This window comes from Benincasa hispida, chromosome 1 (assembly GCF_027475165.1).
Source record: "Benincasa hispida cultivar pf3 chromosome 1, pf3_genome.v1.1, whole genome shotgun sequence".
In the NCBI taxonomy this organism is placed as follows: domain Eukaryota; kingdom Viridiplantae; phylum Streptophyta; class Magnoliopsida; order Cucurbitales; family Cucurbitaceae; genus Benincasa; species Benincasa hispida.
In genome coordinates this window covers 46,305,938-46,315,936 of record NC_143478.1, presented here as the reverse complement: position 1 = coordinate 46,315,936, position 9,999 = coordinate 46,305,938, and the positions used below count along the sequence as shown (strand labels likewise).

The following is a 9,999-nucleotide window of genomic DNA, read 5'->3' as shown; positions in this document are numbered from 1 at the left end:
ACGATTTTGGCATAACATAAACAAAGGTTAGAATATATTGTGATAACCAGAGCACAATCTATCTATCTAAAAACCAACAGTTTTACAACAGAACCAAGCACATTGACATTAAATATCATTTCATCAGACAGGAGATTGAGAAAGGGGAAGTCGAGGTAGTAAAGATTCATACCTCAGATAATGTAGCTAATATGCTAACCAAAATAGTTACATTAAGCAAGCTTTGTCGATGCTTGGACCTTCTCGGGTTCGAGCTACCAGAAAAAGGTTAGCTCAGGTCAGCTCATCAAGTAAAGAGGGAAAGGTACTCTGGATGCTTACAAAGGTGGAGATTGTTACAAAAAGAATTGAAGACAAGAAAAACATCGTTGCAGGTAGTTGAATTGTTGTCGACTTCTTTCTGTTATGTGTTGTAACCACCATAGCTTCATCATTGACCATTGCATCTATATATATAAAGAAAAAAAAACGAATGTGAGAATGTAATAGAAAGAAAATGAGAGGGAGCAAGGCATTCGTTCTATAATAACTTTGAAGAAGAAGTAATATAAGAGATCCTCCCGATTTGCACAGTGGACATAGGCCTTTGGCCGAACCACTTAAACTTCTGTGTTCTTTCTTTCTAACTCTACGATCGTTTAGCATTTACTAAAGTATCGTTTAGCTCCAGTCAACTGTGTCTACATGATCGTCTAGCGCTTCGTCCTATCGTTTACATAATTTAACTATCATTTAGTTCTTGGAGCTTCGTCTACACGATTGAGCTGTCATCCGATAAACGATAGAAGAGTTTCAAACAATGTAAATAAGTAAAACAATGAACTAATTCCTCTCGGGCCAATGCCATACGTTATTACAGTGTAAATAAGTAAAACAATGAGGGAATGTAAAGATAAAAATAAACAATATCATGTCCAAAAGTGTTAAACTGAGAAGATTGCGATCGCAGCGCCCATCGCATAAAAGTAGCTAATCTATATTTTGTGCAGGAAAAATGTGCTGCCGCAAGTAAAATTGCGATCCAAGGAATTAGGTGACCACGTGCTTGAAAGTTTGCAATCGCAAAGTCATGCGATCGTGAGAGGTTTCTCAAGAAGGTGGCCGCATAAAGACTGCACATCAAGGTGAGAACATAATAAAACATGATGGGACGGAAAGCTGATGACGGTCGAATTCGAATTTAGTTGACATGTCGTTAATGCCACACTCTAGCAAGTACACTCAACTTTCAGTGACCATTAATCGGCGCATCAGAGCAGAAGATTTAATGACCGCCCATCATTGCAATCATTAGAGAGAAAGACTGTTTCACCTTGAGCTCTATAAATACAGGAGGCCACCATTGTAAAGGAAGTTAACAAGTTAGATCGCCATCGCCATATATAGAATAGAGAATATGTTAGAGAGTCGTTAGTCTTCATACATATACTTAGAAGATGGAGACAAGTTAAGAAACAAAGAAGCCGAGAGACCATTCCTGGACAAATCAAAAGACCGTCGGGAAGCTCTACAAAGGGAGAGAGGGCCAACACTTGCGAAAGCAAGAATATTCATCTGGACAGAGTTGGAGTGAAAAAGAAATTGTAAAAGGCCACGGGAAGCAAGACATTGCTACTAGGCTTCTTATCTCTACATTCCATTATTATTCTGTATTCAACATCTTTATGTATAGAAAATGGAATTCTCATTTCAATCTATGTTCAATCTCTCCACATTTCGTATGAGTAACTAAATTTCCGAATGAGTTGAGAAGTACTTAGCTAGCATGACCTAAGATTTATACTTTATGTGATCATCTTGTCTTTATATATGCGTCATTCACCCTTTAGAGATACTTGAGAGAGTAGTCTAAAGAAAGAATCTAGACTTGAGAGAGTCAGATTAGAATCTATGCTTAAGAGAGTCAGATTAGAACTGCATAAGCAAGAGATAGAAACTTAGACATAAGTTCTATTGCTATTAACACATCGCATGCACCCTAGAAATAGGATATGATAATATGTGGTCACCTTGTGTATGTGTGCATCATTCATCATCGCATAGACAAGAATAGAGGCTTAGACATAAGTCTTATCGACATTTTCGTATACATTGCATGCGTCCTAGAAATAGGAATTATGACATTTTCATTGAGAGATGACATGTTGTTTGTGTGTAGCATGATCGCATAACTTGTACGTAATCTTAGGAAGTGTTAGCTAAACCCCTTCTTAACCCGTTCATCGCATACTCATTGTAATTCTCGATTTCATCAACTCTTTATTCGAACTCCGTCGCATAGGAAATATTCTTAATCAAAACACCATCCAACTTATTTATTTTCACCATCGCAAGAAAATCAAAATTAACTGTCGCATATTAACTCAGTAGTCCCTGTGTTCGACCCTGGACTTACCAGGAAACTTAGTGAGGCTTATACTTGGGTCTTATTAGGAAAACTTGCATATGCAATGCATAACAAATCACCACAAACTCATACCATAATCGCATCACATTACAACGCATCAAGTTTTTGGCGCCGTTGCAGGGGATTACGATAGTATATATTGCGCTAACAGTAAACCTTTTGATTTTCTTTGCAACTTTTGATCTCTGTGCACTGCCATTCCTTTGGTAAGGAAAGAAGTAGGTGTCGCATGAGTGAAGGACACGTTCTTGAGCCCAACTATGTCCCAGAGATCAAAAGAATGTTTGAAAGAAGACAGAGAGACAACCGTCAACTACAACAAGAGAGAAATCCTAGAATGGCGGAACAACCGGAAGAAAGAGCCGCAAACGCGAACAACATCATTGCAAACCCCATTCTTCTGGCAAACGACTGCAATAGACCCATCCGGGACTATGCGTCACCTAACCTCTATGATTTCTCCCCAGGAATCATGAGACCAGCTTTGGACGGATCGAGGTTTGAGATGAAGCCAGTTAGGTTACAGATGATCTAGACAGCCGGACAGTTTGGTAGAAGGCGTGCGAGGACGTATGTCCATCTCCGGAGTTTCATTGAAATATGTACCACTTTTTTATTCCCAAATATCTCAGCTAAAGAAGTTCGACTAACGTTGTTCCCATTTTCGTTATGCGATCAAGCAAAGAAATGGGTATATTCTCTCGAACCAGGGGAGATAACGTCGTGGGAACAAGTTATAGAGAAATTTATGAAGAAATACTTCCCTCCTACAGAGAATGCAAGAAGAAGGAAGTTAATCACAAATTTTGAACAGTAAATTGATGAATCGCTCAGCAATACCTGGGCGAGGTTAAAAAGATTGGTGCGAGATTGTCCGCACAATGGATTACAAGACTGTCTCCAGATGGAGATATTTTATCACGGTTTGAACCCTACATCGCAGACAGTTGTCAATGCGGCAGCAGTTGGTGGTCTGCTTGATAAAACTTATGATGAGGTAAAGAATATCCTTGATCGCATATCAAAGAATCATGAAGATTGGCAGGAAAGCGATCAACGACTAAAAATTCGAGATGGTAATACAAATGTGGCCATCGCATCTCTACAGAATCAAATGAATGCGATGATGAATCTATTACAGGGCATCGCAATCAACAGCCCTGGAACGCAAAGAGGTCAAGTCAACGCAATTGAATAGACGAGCACGAGTTGTGCCACTTGTGGAGAATCACATCCGATGGAAGAATTTTCGAGGAACCCGCAGTCAGTATACTTCGTAAAGAACAATCCTTTCTCTAACACATACAACCCTGGGTGGAGAAACCACCCCAATTTCGCATAGAAAAATAACCAACAACAGAGTTATCAACCTATGGCACAAAAAGAAGGATCGCCAGGATTTTTCCAGTGAATGAACGGTCAACCGCAACATCAAGCCAGCAGCTTGCAAGCACCGCCATCTTCCTCTCTAAAGGGCTTATTAAAGCAGTACATTGAAAAGAACGAGACGGTCCTTAGGAATCAGGCGAATTCCATCCGCAATCTAGAGATCCAAATAGGACAAATTGCAGAAGAGCTGAAAAATAGACTGCAAGGGACATTTCCGAGCTCAACTAAGCTCCTTCGCAACCCGGGGAACACAGGAAAGGAACAATGCCTAGTAGTCTTCTTGCTAAGTGGAAAGACAACAGTGGAAGAAGGGAAAGAGCCCAGCAGGACCAATCCGAATGCAATGGAATCCAATACCCGTTGACACAAGAATCAGAAGAGCCCGAGACAATGAAACCGGAAGTTGTGTCCACCTTCAAGCCTCTAGAACACGAAACAGAGAAGGCACAGCTACCACCATTCCTGCAGAGATTGAAAAAGAAGTAGAATGATGAAGGAAAGATCGCTACGGTGGCAGTAACGCAAAGATCAAACACTATAATCACTCCGAAGATGTGCGACCCAGGAAGCTTCACGATACTCGGCTCAATTGGAGGGGTCAACATCAGTCGAGCACTATGCGATCTTGGGGCGAGTATAAATTTAATGTCACTTTCAATCTTCAAACAATTGAATGTGGGAACACTGACACCCACGACGGAGACTCTCCAGCGTACATATAGATCTCTAGTACACCCTAAGAGAGAGTTGAAGGATGTCTTGGTCACAATTGATAAATTCATTCTACCGGCAGACTTCATCATTCTGGATCATGAAGCGGACGAAGATGCGCCTATCATATTGGGACGACCATTTCTATCGACTGGTCATGCTCGAATTGATGTACACAAGGGAGAGATCATGATGAGCATTAATGGGAAGAAGCTCCGGATTGAGGCGATCAAGATCCCAGAGGATTAAGAAAAGGAGAGAAAACCTCCGTGGACTTGAAAAATCCAGATTGAAGAAGAAACAAGTAGTCCCTGCGTTGATAGGCGACATAAACTCATCAGGGACGCATTTTTTGAGTATCCTTTTTATATCTTTCTTTCATGAACTTACTTTACCCTTTTTGTACAACCACTATTCTTTAGAATTTCCAACTCTGACTTTCATACTTTTTTTACCCTCTTGATTTTTAGCAATGATCGTAGTGAACGATTGTGGTGGAGCTACACGATGACACCAAGAACGCGACCAGTTCATTCAGTCTATCGCAATCGAGGAATCAACCCACCACAAAGAAGGATGTGATCACAAATGATGCGGGCAACAAAGCAAATTTGAGGGTTGTATCTTTCTTTGACTCTTCTATTCCAATTTTGCATGTCCCGCATCTCATTTTAATATTACTAAAATTTTATTATCGCATCATCTTTAGTTTTGGGCAATTAATAAATTTTGATTCCTTTATTTAGTCACCGCATTCTTCCCCCATACCAATTATGATTTCAATGATGAAACTCATGCCTTTATTTCTCATCGCATGTACTAGAATCAACTTAATTTAAGGACAGTCAATTCATGAAAAATTTCTAAAAATTAGCGGTCCACCAGCTTTCTTTCAAAACAATTTTTACAAAATTTTCTAAGAGCATCGCATGAGTTGTTTCAGTCTATCAGCAATGAGGACATTGTTGTGTATAAATTTGGGGGTGCTAGTATTTGTTTTCAACCTTGCTAATTTTAGAGATTAAAAAAAAATCATAATGTTTAGATCGGATCCTACTCGTAGTTGGATGTCCGCATGACACCCGTGGGGGCAAGCCAAAACGAAGGTAGGAATCGTGATCAACGTATAAATCAAGTGATCGTAACTCCGCTTCCAAGAAAAATGGGCATGAGTTTAGACTGAGAAAGAGCGTCTTGCTCGTAGTTGGATGCTCGCATGACACCCGTGGGAGCAAGCCAAAATGAAGGCTAGGAACTTGGATCAACGCAAGGTCACAAAAAGAATATCTAAACCACGCAAGGATAAAAATCATTTGGAAACACCCCGGTTTGAAAAAGTTTTGAAATAAATCATGCGATGTCCTGGAAACAAGTAAAGTCTTTTTTAAGGTTAAACTTGCGGTCCCTAAGTATTAGAAATATTTTGAGGAAGAGACCAGGATAGAAATTAAAGAGATTTTAGTTCATAAAATTTAAATAAGGCACCTCGAGAAATCTAGGTAGGGAAAAGGCGGTTGACACTTTAAAGAAAATTTTTAGTTTATGCTTGAGGACAAGCATTGTTTTAAATTTGGAGGTGTGATAACGGGTAGAAATGCACGTTATTACAGCGCAAATAAGTAAAACAATGAGGGAATGCGACGATAAAAATAAACAATATCATGTCCAAAAGTGTTAAACTGAGAAAATTGCGATCGCATGCACCCATCGCATAAAAGTAGCTAATCTACTTATTTTGTGCAGGAAAAATGCGTTGGCGCAAGTAAAATTGCGATCCAAGGAATTAGGTGACCGCACGCTTGAAAGATTGTGATCACAAAGTCATGCGATCGTATGCGATCGTGAGAGGTTGATCAAGAAGGTGGCCACATAAAGAATGCGCATCAAGGTGACAGCATAATAAAACATGATGGGACAGAAAGCTGATGACGATCGAATTTAAATTTAGTTGACAAGCCGTTAACGCCACACTGTAGCAAGTACACTCAACTTTCGGTGGCCATTAATCGGCGCATCAGAGCAGAAGATTTAATGACCGCCCATCATTGCAATCATTAGAGAGAAAGGCTGTTTCACCTTGAGTTCTATAAATGCCGGAGGCCACCATTGTAAAAGAAGTTAACAAGTTAGATCGCCATCGCCATATATAGAATAGAGAATAAGTTAGAGAGTCGTTAGTCTTCATACATATCTTAGAAGACGGAGATGAGCTAAGAGACAAAGAAGTTGAGAGATCATTCTCGGACAGATTGAGAGACCGCCGGAAAGCGCTACAAAGGGAGAGAGGGCCAACACTTGTGAAAGCAAGAATATTCATCTGGATAGAGTTGGAGTGAAAAAGACAGTGTAAAAGGCCACGGGAAGCAAGACATTGCTACCGGGCTTCTTATCTCTACATTCCATTGCTATTCTATATCAACATCTTTATTTATAGAAAATGGGATTCTTATTTCAATCTATGTTCAATCTCTCCACATTTCGCATGAGTAGCTAAATTTCTGAATGGGTTGAGAAGTACTTAGCTAGCATGACCTAAGATTTACACTTTATGTGATCGTCTTGTCTTTATGTAGGCGTCATTCACCCTTTAGAGATACTTGAGAGAGTAGTCTAAAGAAAGAATCTAGACTTGAGAGAGTTAGATTAGAATCTAGGCTTGTGAGAGTCAGATTAGAACCGCATAAGCAAGAGATAGAAACTTAGACATAAGTTCTATTGCTATTAACACATCGCATGCACCCTAGAAATAGGATATGATAATATGCGGTCACCTTGTGTATGTGTGCATCATTCATCATCGCATAGACAAGAATAGAGGCTTAGACATAAGTCCTATCGACATTTTTGTATACATCACATGCGTCCTAAAAATAGGAATTATGGCATTTTCATTGAGAGATGACATGTTGTTGTTTGTGTGTAGCATGATCGCATAACTTATACGCAATCTTAGGAAGTGTTAGCTAAACCTCTTCTCAACCCATTCATCGCATACTCATTGTAATTCTCGATTTCATCAACTCTTTATTCGAACTCCGTCGCATAGGAAATATACTAAATCAAAACACCATCGAACTTATTTGTTTTCACCACCCAAGAAAATCAAAATTAGCTATCACATATTAACTCAGTAGTCCCTGTGTTCGACCCTGGACTTAGGCTTGTACTTGGGTATTATTAGGAAAACTTGCATGTGCAACGCATAACACATCACCGCAAACTCATACCATAATTGCATCACATTTACAATACATCACATACTATCTCCCCAAACTCTTGAATTATACTTGACCGTTAAATATGAGTAATTTGTGATTGTGAACGAGAAGAACATAGTCATCTAGGATAACATATCGATGCATTTACCTTAAGAAATGCCTTCAAAACCCACAAAAACTCCATCATTAGCACCACACTGACCAAAAAGAAATCCCGCCTGGAAAAAAAGTTTCTGATACGCAACTGACTATATACAAAACAAAAAAACAATGATTAAGCTTATTTAATTTACGAGCTAAATAAACTTCTACCAGTTTAATAGTGACAAATTGGTGAAGAATCGATCTCACAATCTTTCGAGCTCGTCTTGGGACTTTCTTGAAAATATTCTCTACAAATGAACCAATAGTTTACATACAGACACACGCACATACAAATGAAACATAATGAAAAAAATACAGATAGAAGCGGCTTAAATATTGAAATTAATGACCGAGTACAAGAAAGAGAAACATAAAATAAGGTTCTTTGAGGAAAATTTTAGACCCAGGGGTCTCGACTCTGCACTCTCCACCAACCAATTGATGAAAAGTAAAAAATACACAAACTTCTTCCCTGGGGCTGAGCACTGAAACAACAGGTTGAGAGAAGAACGCCTTCGATCAAAACCTCCAATACCCCAACCCTAACACCACGAAGATCGAGCACCCAAGGTTGCAGAAAATGGAAAAGATCAATAGATAGAACCAACGAAATAATAACTCAACAAGATTTATTTTAAAAAAATATAGCATAAGGAGAGAAACCTTGAAGCACGTAACCGATCAAGAGAGGTTGGAATGGGGAAAGGTGAAAACCTTAGTTAGAAGAAGAGACTGGAGACTCTAGAGAGGGTATGGTATGAAGAGTGAGGAGTGGGGGCAGAGATATGAAACTAGAGAGGGCGAAATGGTTATTTTCTCTTCTTTTTTTTTTTCACAGGAGAAGGGGGCTCTCACTTAAAGCTATGTTATCAATAATTTGTTGTAGTGTACAGACCATTTAGATTATCACTTAAACATAATCCTCTTGTATATCAATCTCGTACATGTTTAAAGTTATATAAAATAACCTTGGATCTTTCTTTAATGAATTATTGCATATATAAAATAATCAACTATTAATTCAAATAACACATAACTATGGGGCTTTAGGGCATACATCCTAACAATATCTTTTTCGGGCACTCTTTTCCCTCGATGTAGGTGGTTTATCACCGAATTGGGTAAGCAATCTTGGTATATTTATCTTTGTTTTATTTCTTGTTGTTTTACTATTGTCTCTGAATATGCTAGGACGTTGTATGCGACAATTATATAGAGCATGAATAACCACTTTTCAAAATTTTAAAAGTGATTTGCTTAAGATCAATAAACACAAGTGGATGAGTATTTGAAGGAAGACGGGTGGTTGATCGTCTTTCGTTCGAGAGAAGAATTATTGGAGTCTTACTAAATTCGTCCCAAATTTGGTTAAATAAGAAGTCCTAGATATAATTCATGAAAATTTATGCTCAAAATATACCATATCATACGTAGAATTTGGCCAACCTCTCTCAACAGAACTCAATTATGTAATTAGCCTTTGTTAAAAGTCTAAGTTCAGAGATTGATATTATCACCCCACTCCTTTATTGGGAACTGGAAAAAGAAATTAAAAAGAAAAGATAAAGCCTTCATTTATGGCATGCATTTGAATTGGCAACCATAATGAATTGGGTGTAAGTATATAAATATATACATAATGGATCCCAAAATCCAAAATAATTCACATGGAAAAGCATATGGAAAGTGATGAAAAGAAGATGAATAAAACCAATACAAACCCATAAATACTCAAACTATTTGCTGCTTTCTCCCTCTTTATCAAAGGCTACACTGCCACAAAATGCTCGTGTGTCCTCTCTATTCCATGTGGGTCTCTATATGCTGTCTTTTGTACTTAAGTTTAAATTTTATGTTCTAACATTTTATATAATATAGGTTAGGGTAAATATTACAAATTAATTTAGTCTATCAACTGTTACTTAGTTCCAGAAATAAATCTAATCTGGACCTTTAAATTATGATTTCTATCATTAAGTACATTACTGATTAAACGAAGATGTAAAAAAAAAAAAAGAAAAAAATATTAAAAAAATAGGCTTAATATATTAACGGTTATGCTAATTACATCTTAGGGTTAAGTGATGCACTCAACTTCGTTTGTACTTTTGTTAAAATTTTATTTTAGGA

At 38.1% G+C, this 9,999-nt stretch overlaps 1 long non-coding RNA gene across 1 annotated transcript; it reads right to left on the bottom strand.

Moving 5' to 3' along the window:
- Positions 1-8,100: 8,100 nt before the first annotated feature.
- LOC150038490 (uncharacterized) lies at positions 8,101-8,672 on the bottom strand. Its single transcript, XR_016525565.1, has 2 exons — positions 8,533-8,672; positions 8,101-8,411 (listed from the first exon to the last, which is right to left on the bottom strand). It is a non-coding gene; the product is annotated as an uncharacterized LOC150038490 (long non-coding RNA).
- Between the last annotated feature and the right edge of the window lie 1,327 nt (positions 8,673-9,999).